At 45.4% G+C, this 16,699-nt stretch overlaps 1 long non-coding RNA gene across 1 annotated transcript in view; it reads right to left on the reverse strand.

Annotated features, from left to right (window-relative positions):
- Positions 1 to 942: 942 nt before the first annotated feature.
- LOC123726185 (uncharacterized) overlaps positions 943 to 16,699 on the reverse strand; it is a 31,046-nt gene continuing 15,289 nt past the window's right edge. The window contains exon 2 of the long non-coding RNA XR_006758487.1: positions 943 to 1,213. This is a non-coding gene — a long non-coding RNA (uncharacterized lncRNA). The remainder of the gene's footprint in view (positions 1,214 to 16,699) is intronic.

Raw genomic sequence — 16,699 nt, forward strand, 5'->3', positions numbered from 1 at the left:
CTCAATCCACCTCGGTTCTCTCTCCATCTGCCCTCGTCTGTCACTTTCTGTGTCGTCTGGTGTCTCTCTCCATTATATCCTATTCTTCTGTTGCTGTCTCTGTTGCTTGGCTGGTGTCTCTCTCCATCATATCCTATTCTTCTGCTGCTGTCTCTGTGTTTTGTCTGGTGTCTCTCCATCAAATCCTATTCTTCTGTTGCTGTCTCTGTTTCTTGTCTGGTGTCTCTCTCCATCATGTCCTATTCTTCTGTTGCTGTCTCTGTTTCTTGTCTGGTGTCTCTCTCCATCATGTCCTATTCTTCTGTTGCTGTCTCTGTGTCTTGTCTGGTGTCTCTCTCCATCATGTCCTATTATTCTGTTGCTGTCTCTGTGTCTTGTCTGGTGTCTCTCTCCATCATGTCCTATTCTTCTGTTGCTGTCTCTTGTTTGGTGTCTCTCCATCATATCCTATTCTTCTGTTGCTGTCTCTGTGTCTTGTCTGGTGTCTCTCTCCATCATGTCCTATTCTTCTGTTGCTGTCTCTGTGTCTTGTCTGGTGTCTCTCTCCATCATATCCTATTCTTCTGTTGCTGTCTTTGTGTCTTGTCTGGTGTCTCTCTCCATCATATCCTATTCTTCTGTTGCTGTCTCTTGTTTGGTGTCTCTCCATCATATCCTATTCTTCTGTTGCTGTCTCTGTGTCTTGTCTGGTGTCTCTCTCCATCATGTCCTATTCTTCTGTTGCTGTCTCTGTGTCTTGTCTGGTGTCTCTCTCCATCATATCCTATTCTTCTGTTGCTGTCTTTGTGTCTTGTCTGGTGTCTCTCTCCATCATATCCTATTCTTCTGTTGCTGTCTCTTGTTTGGTGTCTCTCCATCATATCCTATTCTTCTGTTGCTGTCTCTGTGTCTTGTCTGGTGTCTCTCTCCATCATGTCCTATTCTTCTGTTGCTGTCTCTGTGTCTTGTCTGGTGTCTCTCTCCATCATATCCTATTCTTCTGTTGCTGTCTTTGTGTCTTGTCTGGTGTCTCTCTCCATCATATCCTATTCTTCTGTTGCTGTCTCTGAGTTTTGTCTAGTGTGTTTCTAGTATTTCAATCCAAAACAGTCAAAGGGATACTGGGGTAGCTTAACTTGCTTTGGGCCTGTGTCTAGGTCACCTAAATCATCCTCTTCCCTACCATTTGTCCCCTGGCTGATGCTGTTCTCATCTGTCCTCCTCCTTGGCTCATCTGAAAAGGTAGAAAGGTAAAGGTGCAACATGTCATTAGTTAGTTTTAAAGGGCACTTGTAGTTCCTGATTTGGCCTCGTTTTAGATTTGGTTTATTAAGAATTGCTAGCGGGCATGACTGAATTGAAACGTGAGTTGGTTTCGGGGTGTGGTTTGATGTGGATGTTCTGTGTGTGTGTTCGCAGGTGGGAAGACTTAGCCAAATTATTTTGCCAATTCGCTTCAGCCGGCTGGTGTGAGACCACTAGAGACTTTGACTTTGGATATCCGTAAAAAAAAAAATCAGAATGTAAATGGGACAGTATTTTCATGTTGCACATCTTTCAGTAGTCTCATTAAATACTTTCAATATTTGTATATGAATTTCTACAATGTATAGTTGGTTGGAGATTTTTAAGTCATTGAAATGTGGAGCTAACTGTAACATACTGTCCCATGTACATTGTATAATTTACCGGTGGTCCCTAACTAGCCCCATAGGGATATCCAAAGTCAACCCACATTTACCACAGGCATTATGATCGGGTCGCGTACAGCTGCACTCCGAATTGATGATTACTTGTGTGCTGCCAGCTTTGGACATGTTGGCATGATTGAAACAAACCCAACCTTCATTTAAGTTGTGATGCAGTTTTGGACGAGACTGACTTTATGACCAAAATGATCCTATTTACACTTATTAGTACATTTTGACAGTAGAATAAATGTTGTTGACTCATATCGAGGGTCTGGGTCTGGGAGGAGGGGTGTGTGTGTGTGGCAATGCACTGCCGTTTGGTGTGCAGCACGTTGGCAGTGCTTGCTGGGACTTGTAGTACAGCGCATCGCGGGCTGTATGGAAATGAGCTAACATTTATTGACAATTCAAATCATTGCGCGGGCCGGATAGAAATGTGTCACGGGACGGATTGGGCCAGCAGACTTGCGTTTAACACATGTGGCCAAGGCTATATGAATATAAAAAGAGACATGAGCCCAAAAAAAACAAACAACAACATATCTTTAAAATGGAATAAGTTAGAACCTCTAATGATTCATTTCATTGTGTCAGTTCCACCAGCTAATGTGAGATTGTTAGATTTACACAACTAAAAGGACCTCGGTATTTTGGTTGGTTGTAGTAGAGGACAGATCAGCTGGTTGGTTGGTTGTAGTAGAGGACAGATCAGCTGGTTGGTTGGTTGTAGTTGAGGACAGATCAGCTGGTTGGTTGGTTGGTTGTAGTAGAGGACAGATCAGCTGGTTGGTTGGTTGGTTGTAGTAGAGGACAGATCAGCTGGTTGGTTGGTTATAGTAGAGGACAGATCAGCTGGTTGGTTAGTTGTAGTAGAGGACAGATCAGCTGGTTGGTTGGTTGTAGTTGAGGACAGATCAGCTGGTTGGTTGGTTGTAGTAGAGGACAGATCAGCTGGTTGGTTGGTTGTAGTTGAGGACAGATCAGCTGGTTGGTTGGTTGAAGTTGAGGACAGATCAGTTGGTTGGTTGGTTGTAGTAGAGGACAGATCAGCTGGTTGGTTGGTTGTAGTAGAGAACAGATCAGCTGGTTGGTTGGTTGTAGTAGAGGACAGATAAGCTGGTTGGTTGGTTGTAGTAGAGGACAGATCAGCTGGTTGGTTGTAGTAGAGGACAGATCAGCTGGTTGGTTGGTTGTAGTAGAGGACAGATCAGTTGGTTGGTTGGTTGTAGTAGAGGACAGATCAGCTGGTTGGTTGGTTGTAGTAGTAGAGGACAGATCAGTTGGTTGGTTGTAGTAGAGGACAGATCAGTTGGTTGGTTGGTTGGTTGTAGTAGAGGACAGATCAGCTGGTTGGTTGGTTGTAGTAGAGGACAGATCAGCTGGTTGGTTGTAGTAGAGGACAGATCAGCTGGTTGGTTGGTTGTAGTAGAGGACAGATCAGCTGGTTGGTTGGTTATAGTAGAGGACAGATCAGCTGGTTGGTTGGTTGTAGTAGAGGACAGATCAGCTGGTTGGTTGGTTGTAGTAGAGGACAGATCAGCTGGTTGGTTGGTTGTAGTAAAGGACAGATCAGCTGGTTGGTTGGTTGTAGTAGAGGACAGATCAGCTGGTTGGTTGGTTGTAGTTGAGGACAGATCAGCTGGTTGGTTGGTTATAGTAGAGGACAGATCAGCTGGTTGGTTGGTTGGTTGTAGTAGAGGACAGATCAGTTGGTTGGTTGGTTGGTTGTAGTTGAGGACAGATCAGCTGGTTGGTTGTAGTAGAGGACAGATCAGCTGGTTGGTTGGTTATAGTAGAGGACAGATCAGCTGGTTGGTTGGTTGTAGTAGAGGACAGATCAGCTGGTTGGTTGGTTGTAGTTGAGGACAGATCAGCTGGTTGGTTGGTTATAGTAGAGGACAGATCAGCTGGTTGGTTGGTTATAGTAGAGGACAGATCAGCTGGTTGGTTGGTTGTAGTAGAGGACAGATCAGCTGGTTGGTTGGTTGTAGTTGAGGACAGATCAGCTGGTTGGTTGGTTATAGTAGAGGACAGATCAGCTGGTTGGTTGGTTGTAGTAGAGGACAGATCAGCTGGTTGGTTGGTTATAGTAGAGGACAGATCAGCTGGTTGGTTATAGTAGAGGACAGATCAGTTGGTTGGTCGGTTGGTTGTAGAGGACAGATCAGCTGGTTGGTTGTAGTAGAGGACAGATCAGCTGGTTGGTTGGTTGTAGTAGAGGACAGATCAGCTGGTTGGTTGTAGTAGAGGACAGATCAGCTGGTTGGTTGGTTGTAGTTGAGGACAGATCAGCTGGTTGGTTGGTTGTGTTAGACAGTCAGCTGGTTGGTTGTAGTAGAGGAGAGGCAGGACAGATCAGCTGGTTGGTTGGTTGTAGTAGAGGACAGATCAGCTGGTTGGTTGGTTGTAGTTGAGGACAGATCAGCTGGTTGGTTGTAGTAGAGGACAGATCAGCTGGTTGGTTGTAGTAGCGGACAGATCAGCTGGTTGGTTGTAGCGGACAGATCAGCTGGTTGGTTGTAGAGGACAGATCAGCTGGTTGGTTGGTTGTAGTAGAGGACAGATCAGCTGGTTGGTTGGTTGTAGTAGAGGACAGATCAGCTGGTTGGTTGGTTGTAGTAGAGGACAGATCAGCTGGTTGGTTGGTTGTAGTAGAGGACAGATCAGCTGGTTGGTTGGTTGTAGTAGAGGACAGATCAGCTGGTTGGTTGGTTGTAGTAGAGGACAGATCAGCTGGTTGGTTGGTTGTAGTTGAGGACAGATCAGCTGGTTGGTTGTAGTAGAGGACAGATCAGCTGGTTGGTTGTAGTAGAGGACAGATCAGCTGGTTGGTTGGTTGTAGTAGAGGACAGATCAGCTGGTTGGTTGGTTGTAGTAGAGGACAAATCAGCTGGTTGGTTGGTTGTAGTAGAGGACAGATCAGCTGGTTGGTTGGTTGTAGTTGAGGACAGATCAGCTGGTTGGTTGTAGTAGAGGACAGATCAGCTGGTTGGTTGTAGTAGAGGACAGATCAGCTGGTTGGTTGGTTGTAGTAGAGGACAGATCAGCTGGTTGGTTGTTGTAGTAGCGGACAGATCAGCTGGTTGGTTGGTTGTAGTTGAGGACAGATCAGCTGGTTGGTTGTAGTAGAGGAGAGGCAGGACAGATCAGCTGGTTGGTTGGTTGTAGTAGAGGACAGATCAGCTGGTTGGTTGTAGTAGAGGACAGATCAGCTGGTTGGTTGGTTGGTTGAAGTTGAGGACAGATCAGCTGGTTGGTTGGTTGGTTGTAGTTGAGGACAGATCAGCTGGTTGGTTGGTTGTAGTAGAGGACAGATCAGCTGGTTGGTTGGTTGGTTGTAGTTGAGGACAGATCAGCTGGTTGGTTGGTTGGTTGTAGTAGAGGACAGATCAGCTGGTTGGTTGGTTGTAGTAGAGGACAGATTAGCTGGTTGGTTGGTTGTAGTAGAGGACAGATCAGCTGGTTGGTTGGTTGGTTGTTGTAGTAGAGGACAGATCAGCTGGTTGGTTGGTTGGTTGTAGAGGACAGATCAGCTGGTTGGTTGGTTGTAGTAGAGGACAGATCAGCTGGTTGGTTGGTTGTAGTAGAGGACAGATCAGTTGGTTGGTTGGTTGGTTGTAGTAGAGGACAGATCAGCTGGTTGGTTGGTTGGTTGTAGTAGAGGACAGATCAGCTGGTTGGTTGTAGTAGAGGAGAGGCAGGACAGATCAGCTGGTTGGTTGGTTGTAGTTGAGGACAGATCAGCTGGTTGGTTGGTTGTAGTAGAGGAGAGGCAGGACAGATCAGCTGGTTGGTTGTAGTAGAGGACAGATCAGCTGGTTGGTTGGTTGGTTGTAGTAGAGGACAGATCAGTTGGTTGGTTGGTTGGTTGGTTGTAGTAGAGGACAGATCAGCTGGTTGGTTGGTTGGTTGGTTGTAGTAGAGGACAGATCAGCTGGTTGGTTGGTTGGTTGTAGTAGAGGACAGATCAGCTGGTTGGTTGGTTGTAGTAGAGGACAGATCAGTTGGTTGGTTGGTTGTAGTAGAGGACAGATCAGCTGGTTGGTTGGTTGTAGTAGAGGACAGATCAGCTGGTTGGTTGGTTGTAGTTGAGGACAGATCAGCTGGTTGGTTGGTTGTAGTAGAGGACAGATCAGCTGGTTGGTTGGTTGGTTGTAGTAGAGGACAGATCAGCTGGTTGGTTGGTTGGTTGTAGTAGAGGACAGATCAGCTGGTTGGTTGGTTGGTTGTAGTAGAGGACAGATCAGCTGGTTGGTTGGTTGGTTGTAGTAGAGGACAGATCAGCTGGTTGGTTGGTTGTAGTAGAGGACAGATCAGCTGGTTGGTTGGTTGTAGTAGAGGACAGATCAGCTGGTTGGTTGGTTGGTTGTAGTTGAGGACAGATCAGCTGGTTGGTTGGTTGTAGTTGAGGACAGATCAGCTGGTTGGTTGGTTGTAGTAGAGGACAGATCAGCTGGTTGGTTGGTTGTAGTAGAGGACAGATCAGCTGGTTGGTTGGTTGTAGTAGAGGACAGATCAGCTGGTTGGTTGGTTGGTTGTAGTAGAGGACAGATCAGCTGGTTGGTTGGTTGGTTGTAGTAGAGGACAGATCAGCTGGTTGGTTGGTTATAGTAGAGGACAGATCAGCTGGTTGGTTGGTTGGTTGTAGTAGAGGACAGATCAGCTGGTTGGTTGGTTGTAGTAGAGGACAGATCAGCTGGTTGGTTGGTTGGTTGTAGTAGAGGACAGATCAGCTGGTTGGTTGGTTATAGTTGAGGACAGATCAGCTGGTTGGTTGGTTGTAGTTGAGGACAGATCAGCTGGTTGGTTGGTTGTAGTTGAGGACAGATCAGCTGGTTGGTTGTAGTAGAGGAGAGGCAGGACAGATCAGCTGGTTGGTTGGTTGGTTGTAGTTGAGGACAGATCAGCTGGTTGGTTGGTTGTAGTTGAGGACAGATCAGCTGGTTGGTTGGTTGTAGTAGAGGACAGATCAGCTGGTTGGTTGTAGTAGAGGACAGATCAGCTGGTTGGTTGGTTGTAGTAGAGGACAGATCAGCTGGTTGGTTGGTTGTAGTTGAGGACAGATCAGCTGGTTGGTTGTAGTAGAGGAGAGGCAGGACAGATCAGCTGGTTGGTTGGTTGGTTGTAGTTGAGGACAGATCAGCTGGTTGGTTGGTTGTAGTAGAGGACAGATCAGCTGGTTGGTTGTAGTAGAGGACAGATCAGCTGGTTGGTTGGTTGGTTGTAGTAGAGGACAGATCAGCTGGTTGGTTGTAGTAGAGGACAGATCAGCTGGTTGGTTGTAGTAGAGGACAGATCAGCTGGTTGGTTGGTTGGTTGTAGTAGAGGACAGATCAGCTGGTTGGTTGTAGTAGAGGACAGATCAGTTGGTTGGTTGGTTGTAGTTGAGGACAGATCAGCTGGTTGGTTGGTTGTAGTAGAGGACAGATCAGCTGGTTGGTTGGTTGTAGTAGAGGACAGATCAGCTGGTTGGTTGGTTGTAGTTGAGGACAGATCAGCTGGTTGGTTGGTTGGTTGTAGTAGAGGACAGATCAGCTGGTTGGTTGTAGTAGAGGACAGATCAGCTGGTTGGTTGTAGTAGAGGACAGATCAGCTGGTTGGTTGGTTGGTTGTAGTAGAGGACAGATCAGCTGGTTGGTTGTAGTAGAGGACAGATCAGTTGGTTGGTTGTAGTTGAGGACAGATCAGCTGGTTGGTTGGTTGTAGTAGAGGACAGATCAGCTGGTTGGTTGGTTGTAGTAGAGGACAGATCAGCTGGTTGGTTGGTTGTAGTTGAGGACAGATCAGCTGGTTGGTTGGTTGGTTGTAGTTGAGGACAGATCAGCTGGTTGGTTGGTTGGTTGAAGTTGAGGACAGATCAGCTGGTTGGTTGGTTGGTTGTAGTTGAGGACAGATCAGCTGGTTGGTTGGTTGTAGTAGAGGACAGATCAGCTGGTTGGTTGGTTGTAGTTGAGGACAGATCAGCTGGTTGGTTGTAGTAGAGGACAGATCAGCTGGTTGGTTGGTTGGTTGTAGTAGAGGACAGATCAGCTGGTTGATTGGTTGTAGTTGAGGACAGATCAGCTGGTTGGTTGTAGTAGAAGAGAGGCAGGACAGATCAGCTGGTTGGTTGGTTGTAGTAGAGGACAGATCAGCTGGTTGGTTGGTTGTAGTAGAGGACAGATCAGCTGGTTGGTTGGTTGTAGTTGAGGACAGATCAGCTGGTTGGTTGTAGTAGAGGAGAGGCAGGACAGATCAGCTGGTTGGTTGGTTGTAGTAGAGGACAGATCAGCTGGTTGGTTGTAGTAGAGGACAGATCAGCTGGTTGGTTGGTTGAAGTTGAGGACAGATCAGCTGGTTGGTTGTAGTAGAGGAGAGGCAGGACAGATCAGCTGGTTGGTTGGTTGAAGTTGAGGACAGATCAGTTGGTTGGTTGGTTGGTTGGTTGTAGTAGAGGACAGATCAGTTGGTTGGTTGGTTGGTTGTAGAGGACAGATCAGCTGGTTGGTTGGTTGTAGTAGAGGACAGATCAGCTGGTTGGTTGGTTGTAGTAGAGGACAGATCAGCTGGTTGGTTGGTTGGTTGTAGTAGAGGACAGATCAGCTGGTTGGTTGGTTGAAGTTGAGGACAGATCAGCTGGTGGGTTGGTTGTAGTAGAGGACAGATCAGCTGGTTGGTTGTAGTAGAGGACAGATCAGCTGGTTGGTTGGTTGTAGTTGAGGACAGATCAGCTGGTTGGTTGTAGTAGAGGAGAGGCAGGACAGATCAGCAGTGATCCACAGACAAAGACTTAAAGGCATAAAAGGAGACGTTTACCAGTAAATAGACATACGGTCAGTCAGGAGTCACTCAGCACAGAGTTATAGTCTTTTGCCACTAATTGGTCTTTTGACCAATCAGCCTTGGCATTTACACAGCCACTCTAAGAACCCAAATCTGATTGTCTTTCTATATCCGATGACTGTCCACATTCAGTTTTACATTTCCACACTAATGTAGTCCCTGAAGTAGCACTAAGACAATCATAGAATTTAGGAGTTAGAATACTAGAATGGTGAAGAACCTTCTTATGATGGTCTAAAGGTCAGCCATTTTGGTCAGGTTAGTCTAAAGGTCAGCCATTTTGGTCAGGTTAGTCTAAAAGGTCAGCCATTTTGGTCAAGTTAGTCTAAAAGGTCAGCCATTTTGGTCAGGTTAGTCTAAAAGGTCAGCCATTTTGGTCAGGTTAGTCTAAAAGGTCAGCCATTTTGGTCAGGTTAGTCTAAAAGGTCAGCCATTTTGGTCAGGTTAGTCTAAAAAAGGTCAGCCATTTTGGTCAGGCTAGTCTAAAAAAGGTCAGACATTTTGGTCAGGGAGTTGGTAAACCATGCATTGCCAGTGTTGTGATAAGATATCGTAAAATAATGAATTTTAAGAATTTCAGCACCGCATATTTATTAGCTAGCCAGCCAGACAGTTTTAGAGGATTGATTCGACTAATGCAGGCAATCCACAGGCTGAAATCAGGTGATAAGACATAGACAAGTTGTAAATGCAACATGTGATATTGTAACATAATTAGAGGTCAACCGATTAAATCGGCATGGCTGATTAATTAGGGCAGATTTCAAGTTTTCATAACAAATCGGTAAATCGGCCTTTTTGGACGCCGATTATATTGCAATCCACGAGGAGACTGCGTGGCAGGCTGACCACCTGTTACGCGAGTTCAGCAAGGAGCCACGGTAAGTTTCTAGCTAGCATTAAACTTATCTTATAAAAAAAACAATCAATCTTCACATAACCACTAGTTAATTACACACGGCTGATGATATTACTAGGTTAACTACCTTGTCCTGCATTGCATATAATCAATGCGGTGCTTGTTAATTTATCATCGAATCACAGCCTACTTCAACTTTGCCAAACGGGTGATGATTTAACAAAAGCGCGTTCGCGAAAAAAGCACAATCGTATCTAACCATAAACATCAATGCCTTTCTTAAAATCAATACACAGAATTATATTTTTTTAAACCTGGATATTTAGTTATAAGAAATTCATGTTAGCAGGCAATATTAACGAGGGAAATTGTGTCACTTCTTTGGTTCAGTGCAAGCAGAGTCAGGGTATATGCAGCAGTTTGGGCCGCCTGGCTCGTTGCGAACTGTGTGAAGACCGTAATTAATTTTCCTTGAATTTGACATAATTATGACACAACATTGAAGGTTGTGCAATGTAACAGCAATATTTAGACTTAGGGTTGCCACCCGTTCAATAAAATATGGAACGGTTCCGTATTTCACTGAAAAAATAAACTTTTTTTTCTCCCCCAAAATGATAGTTTCCGGATTCGACCATTTTAATGACCTAAGGCTCGTATTTATGTGTTTATTATATTATAATTAAGTCTATGATTTGATATTTGATAGAGCAGTCTGACTAAGCGGTGGTAGGCAGCAGCAGGCTCGTAAGCATTTACTCAAACAGCACTTTCCTGCGTTTGCCAGCAGCTCTTAGCAATGCTTGAAGCACAGCGCTGTTTATCACTTCAAGCCTATCAACTCCAGAGATTAGGCTGGCAATACTAAAGTACCTATAAGAACATCCAATAGTTAAAGGTATATGAAATACAAATGGTATAGAGAGAAATAGTCGACGAGTCATAATTCCTATAATATCTACAACCTAAAACTTCTTAACTGGGAATATTGAACCACCAGTTTTCATATGTTCTCATGTTCTGAGCAAGGAACTTAAACGTTAGCTTTTTTACACGGCACATATCGCACTTTTACTTTCTTCTCCAACACTGTGTTTTTGCATTATTTAAACCAAATTGAACATGTTTCATTATTTATTTGAGACTAAATAGATGTTATTTATGTATTATATTAAGTTAAAATAAAATAGTTAATTGTTAAATCAGTATTGTTGTAATTGTCATTATTACAAATATATATATAAAAATAGTTCGATACATCGGTAACTTTTTTTGGTCCTCCAATAATTGGTATCGGTATTGGCGTTGAAAATCCATAAAATCGGTCGACCTCTAAATCATAACAGAATCTCACAGCTTTCCAAGAAACAAAATCTATGGTCCGTTTACATATATTTATATTTTAAAGGCTATTTATACAGAAAATGTGTATAAAACCCATATAAAGTGGATTTATAATTATATTACAATATTTTAGGTTGACAATTATTCTATTACATAATTTCTGACATATTATTTTCATGCACAACAAAAGTCTGGATTATGCCTCCACTGCCATTCAATCCAATTGAAGTGGTTTGGATTTCTCCCTGACCAAGATGGCTGCCATTTTCAACCCATTCTGGAACATTGAGGGTTTATGACATAGCCCCCTCTAGTAATTTAATAGGATCTCTATGTATGCAACGGTCTCATTTCCGGTCACTGTTCCTTTACATTTTTGGGGAGGTTGTCATGGTAACGGCAGGTAACGTGCAACAAAAAAAACACGAGAGAAAAATTAGTTCAGAGGTTGTATATGAAGGATCTGGTTTGTTTCAGGATTGAGATCTACATATGGAGGTGGTATAAATCGGAAGTCAAAAGATCAGATTCCATGTGTTTTTCTGCTTTTCACACATTAGGGACAAGATCAGATTCAAATTTGCAAAACGTCTGAATTGGGCTGCCTGTGTAAACGAAGCCATAGAGTCAAAGGCCAACTGAGATTTCAGTCTTCAGACACAGATAACCTGCTACAGCCATTCTAAACAGAACAGCATCAACTGTCTGTCTGTGTTTCCTCTCGTAGATTTGTTCTTGCCTAAACGCCAATAATAAAACACATGATCTGTTAATCTGTTGTCCACAAAGGATTACAACTAAAATGTTTTTGAGGTATTATGCAGCAGAGACAGGAGTAATTACCACAGCACTCGGAATCAACGAACACTTAAGATGTCGAAGAAAGACAGTGTCATTAGAACAGGAAGTGATGTAGCAAATCAATGATGAGAGATCAATGAACACCTCTCAGCTCTGCTTGAACCCCCCCCAAACACGATCACACATGCTTACGCGCACACACACGGCCATGCACACTGTCAGATATATTCCGTGTGCAGCTGCAGGACTCCCAGTCACTGACACTTCCTGCAGGCTATAACGCTTCTCTCTCTCTCTCACTGGGACCATTTCATCTACAACTTCACACACGTTATGGTCTCTCCCCCCCGTCTGACGTTATGGTCTCCCCCCCGTCTGACGTTATGGTCTCTCTGGTGGTGGTAGTAGTGGTAATGATGATGGTATTTGTAGTACTGATGTAATGGTGAAGATGACCGTTATTTAGTTATAAGTTAGTTTCATTTTCCATACTTATATTTATATATTTAATTTTGTATTATTATTTACTGACATTTTATATTATTATTTGGTATTGTTTATAATTTTATTACAATGTATATTGTATACATTGTTGCTTTGGCAATATTGACAATGTTTTTCAGCTTGAATGAATGAGAGAATGAGAGAAAGAGAAAGAGAAAGAGAAAGAGAGAGAGAGAGAGAGAGAGAGAGAGAGAGAGAGAGAGAGAGAGAGAGAGAGAGAGAGAGAGAGAGAGAGAGAGAGAGAGAGAGAGAGAGAGAGAGAGAGAGAGAGAGAGAGAGAGAGAGAGAGAGAGAGAGAGAGAGAGAGGCTGGAAGTGGAGCGTTGATTGTCCTTCATTTCCGTCCCTTCTCTCCAGATCCTGCTGATTTACAGTCACATAACAAACATCACTTTCAATGTTTACAAGAAAATGTGCCTCTTTTCAACGACCAAACCGCATTGGTTTGGCAGCAGGGCAGTGGCAGAGCTACAGATCATTTACACTGGCTATATGAGACGTTTATGACTGTGTACCGCTACAGAAGTGTTAGATACACACAGGCAGGCACACACACACACGTTTAGCCTTTGTTAATGATTACACACTACTACAGAAGAATTAGAGACAGACAGACAGTCTGTCTGTCTGTTATGGTCTCTCCCCCCCGTCTGACGTTATGGTCTCGACAGACAGACAGACAGACAGACAGACAGACAGACAGAGACACACATAGACAGACAGACACAGAGGGAGAGGAGAGAGAGAGAGAGAGGAGAGAGAAAGACAGGGTTTAAGCTCAGTCACACTTAGCACTTCAAACCACTTACTAGATATCTCTGCCCCCGAGGCAACAGCAAACATCATGGTTGTCACGTCTGCTTTCCTAATTAAAACCTTGATAGAACGTATGCCTATGTTCCAAATGGCACCATATTCCCCATGTAGTGCACTACTTTGGACCAGGGCCCGTAGGACTCCATTTGAGAAGCAGCCTCTGTCGCACCACAGAACAGATGGGATTAAATCATCTTTAAATATGGTCTCTTAATGTAATCTCTCTTGGTAAGAATGTTACTATGCTAAATCCAAATCTCCCTGTTCTGGTTAAAATGGAGAAGAAAAAAAAAATAAAAATCACTGAGTTAGCTACAGGCAACGGCCGTGCTAGCAACAGGCAACGGCCGTGCTAGCAACAGGCAACGGCCGTGCTAGCAACAGGCAACGGCCGCGTTAGCTACAGGCAACGCGGCCGTGCTAGCTACAGGCAACGGCCGTGCTAGCAACAGGCAACGGCCGTGCTAGCTACAGGCACCGGCCGTGCTAGCTACAGGCAACGGCCGTGCTAGCTACAGGCAACGGCCGTGCTAGCTACAGGCAACGGCCGTGCTAGCTACAGGCAACGGCCGTGCTAGCTACAGGCAACGGCCGTGCTAGCTACAGGCAACGGCCGTGCTAGCTACAGGCAACAGCCATGCTAGCTGATAGCTATAGACAACGGCCATGCTAGCTGATAGCTATAGACAACGGCCGTGCTAGCTACAAGCAACGGCCGTGCTAGCTACAGGCAACAGCCATGCTAGCTGATAGCTATAGACAACGGCCATGCTAGCTGATAGCTATAGACAACGGCCATGCTAGCTATAGACAACTGAAATAATTGAACACAAAACATTTTCATAAATGTATCAAAAATGGCTAGAAACTGGGTCCTCCAATTGATTCATAACTACAGTGAACTAACAGTGGAATATCTGAGACAAGACATATGAATGAACACTGGTCTGAGAGACAACAGCTCAAAGCACAACAGATCAGAGACATGGAGATGAATACATCAGCTTTAACCAACTGCTTAAAGTGGTCTGTCTGTCTGTCTGTCTGTCTGTCTGTCTGTCTGTCTGTCTGTCTGTCTGTCTGTCTGTCTGTCAACAAACAAAAATTTGACATTTTGTTAATCCCCAAAAAGTCAAATGCTATTTCTATGGGATTTAGGGTTAAGGTAGAATAAGGTTTAGGGGTTAGGGAAAAAGATTTTGAATGGCTATAATATTGTGTCCCTACAAGGTTACTTAAGCAAGACTGTGTGCGAGCATGGCTAGCATGGATACCTAGGCCAGTGCTGCTGGTAACATTACAGCTATACAGCACTTCACCAAATCCCTGGTGGGCTCAATGAGAATGGGTTGGCGTAAAGAATCCTTAATATGGCCCATATGGTTGCTAGCAAAGTGGGGAGGGGAAGTCCCCAGTGTTTGCTGTAGTCTTTTGTGGAGTAAAGATGTTATTTTTTTTTTTTTTTAAACGTCGCTTGTTAATGTTAATGTAATAGATATCAATTAATTCTGTATGTAAAGGGAACTTTACCCACTCATATAAACTATCCCTGGTGAAACAAACTTTTGCTAGGCTTAAATGTTGCAGTCATTTATGTGCATTAATCTACATGTCATTCAGTGATAGGATAGTGATATGCTTAGTTATCTGTCGAGCCAACAAGCAAGTCTCTGGCCTGGGAGACACAGCAGCAGCAACAGACACCTCTTAGCTGAGGAGAATATAGCTGCCTGCACAACAGCTTCAGGCAACAGATTTATTACAAATTGATCCATTAGATAGCACTGCTGTGTTTCACCCTCCCTCCCTCCCTCCCTCCCTCCCTCCCTCCCTCCCTCCCTCCCTCCCTCCCTCCCTCCCTCCCTCCTCTCTCCTCCCTCCTCTCTCTGGCTGTTCGCTCTCCCTCTAACCCCCCCTCCCTTCCTCCCTCCTCTCTCTGGCTGTTCGCTCTCCCTCTAACCCCCCCTCCCTCCCTCCTCTCTCTGGCTGTTCGCTCTCCCTCTAACCCCCCCTCCCTCCTCTCTCTGGCTGTTCGCTCTCCCTCTAACCCTCCCTCCCTCCTCTCTCTGGCTGTTTGCTCTCCCTCTAACCCCCCCTCCCTCCCTCCTCTCTCTGGCTGTTCGCTCTCCCTCTAACCCCCCTTCCCTCCTCTCTCTGGCTGTTCGCTCTCCCTCTAACCCTCCCTCCCTCCTCTCTCTGGCTGTTCGCTCTCCCTCTAACCCTCCCTCCCTCCTCTCTCTGGCTGTTCGCTCTCCCTCTAACCCTCCCTCCCTCCCTCCCTCCTCTCTCTGGCTGTTCGGTCTCCCTCTAACCCCCCTCCTCTCTCTCCCTCTCTCCCTCCCTCTCTCCCTCCCTGATGGTAGTGTGTATTAAACTGGAAGTGGTTCAGTGGAAAATATCCACCCACTACACAGAGCGGATGTACTCTCCAGACAGACACTCGAGAAGAGAAGGGAACAGATGGCACCCTACAACTAGGAGGGTACAGATGGCACCCTACAACTAGGAGGGTGCAGATGGCACCCTACAACTAGGAGGGTGCAGATGGCACCCTACAACTAGAGAAGGGTACAGATGGCACCCTACAACTACAGAAGGGTACAGATGGCACCCTACAACTAGAGAAGGGTACAGATGGCACCCTACAACTAGAGAAGGGTACAGATGGCACCCTACAACTACAGAAGGGTACAGATGGCACCCTACAACTACAGAAGGGTACAGATGGCACCCTACAACTAGGAGAGTACAGATGGCACCCTACAACTAGAGAAGGGTACAGATGGCACCCTACAACTAGAGAAGGTTACAGATGGCACCCTACAACTAGAGAAGAGTACAGATGGCACCCTACAACTACAGAAGGGAACAGATGGCACCCTACAACTAGAGAAGGGTACAGATGGCACCCTACAACTAGAGAAGGTTACAGATGGCACCCTACAACTAGAGAAGGTTACAGATGGCACCCTACAACTAGAGAAGGTTACAGATGGCACCCTACAACTACAGAAGGGTACAGATGGCACCCTACAACTAGAGAAGGGAACAGATGGCACCCTACAACTAGAGAAGGGTACAGATGGCACCCTACAACTAGAGAAGGTTACAGATGGCACCCTACAACTACAGAAGGGTACAGATGGCACCCTACAACTAGAGAAGGGAACAGATGGCACCCTACAACTAGAGAAGGGTACAGATGGCACCCTACAACTAGAGAAGGTTACAGATGGCACCCTACAACTAGGAGGGTACAGATGGCACCCTACAACTAGAGAAGGGTACAGATGGCACCCTACAACTAGAGAAGGGTACAGATGGCACCCTACAACTACAGAAGGGTACAGATGGCACCCTACAACTAGAGAAGGGTACAGATGGCACCCTACAACTAGAGAAGGGTACAGATGGCACCCTACAACTAGAGAAGGGTACAGATGGCACCCTACAACTAGAGAAGGGTACAGATGGCACCCTACAACTAGAGAAGGGTACAGATGGCACCCTACAACTAGAGAAGGGTACAGATGGCACCCTACAACTACAGAAGGGTACAGATGGCACCCTACAACTAGAGAAGGGTACAGATGGCACCCTACAACTAGGAGGGTACAGATGGCACCCTACAACTAGAGAAGGGTACAGATGGCACCCTACAACTAGAGAAGGGTACAGATGGCACCCTACAACTAGAGAAGGGTACAGATGGCACCCTACAACTAGAGAAGGGTACAGATGGCACCCTACAACTAGAGAAGGGTACAGATGGCACCCTACAACTAGAGAAGAGGAGGGTACAGATGGCACCCTACAACTAGAGAAGAGGAGGGTACAACTAGAGAAGAGGAGGGTACAGATGGCACCCTACAACTAGAGAAGAG

The sequence above is a fragment of the Salmo salar genome, chromosome ssa13 (assembly GCF_905237065.1).
Source record: "Salmo salar chromosome ssa13, Ssal_v3.1, whole genome shotgun sequence".
NCBI lineage: Eukaryota > Metazoa > Chordata > Actinopteri > Salmoniformes > Salmonidae > Salmo > Salmo salar.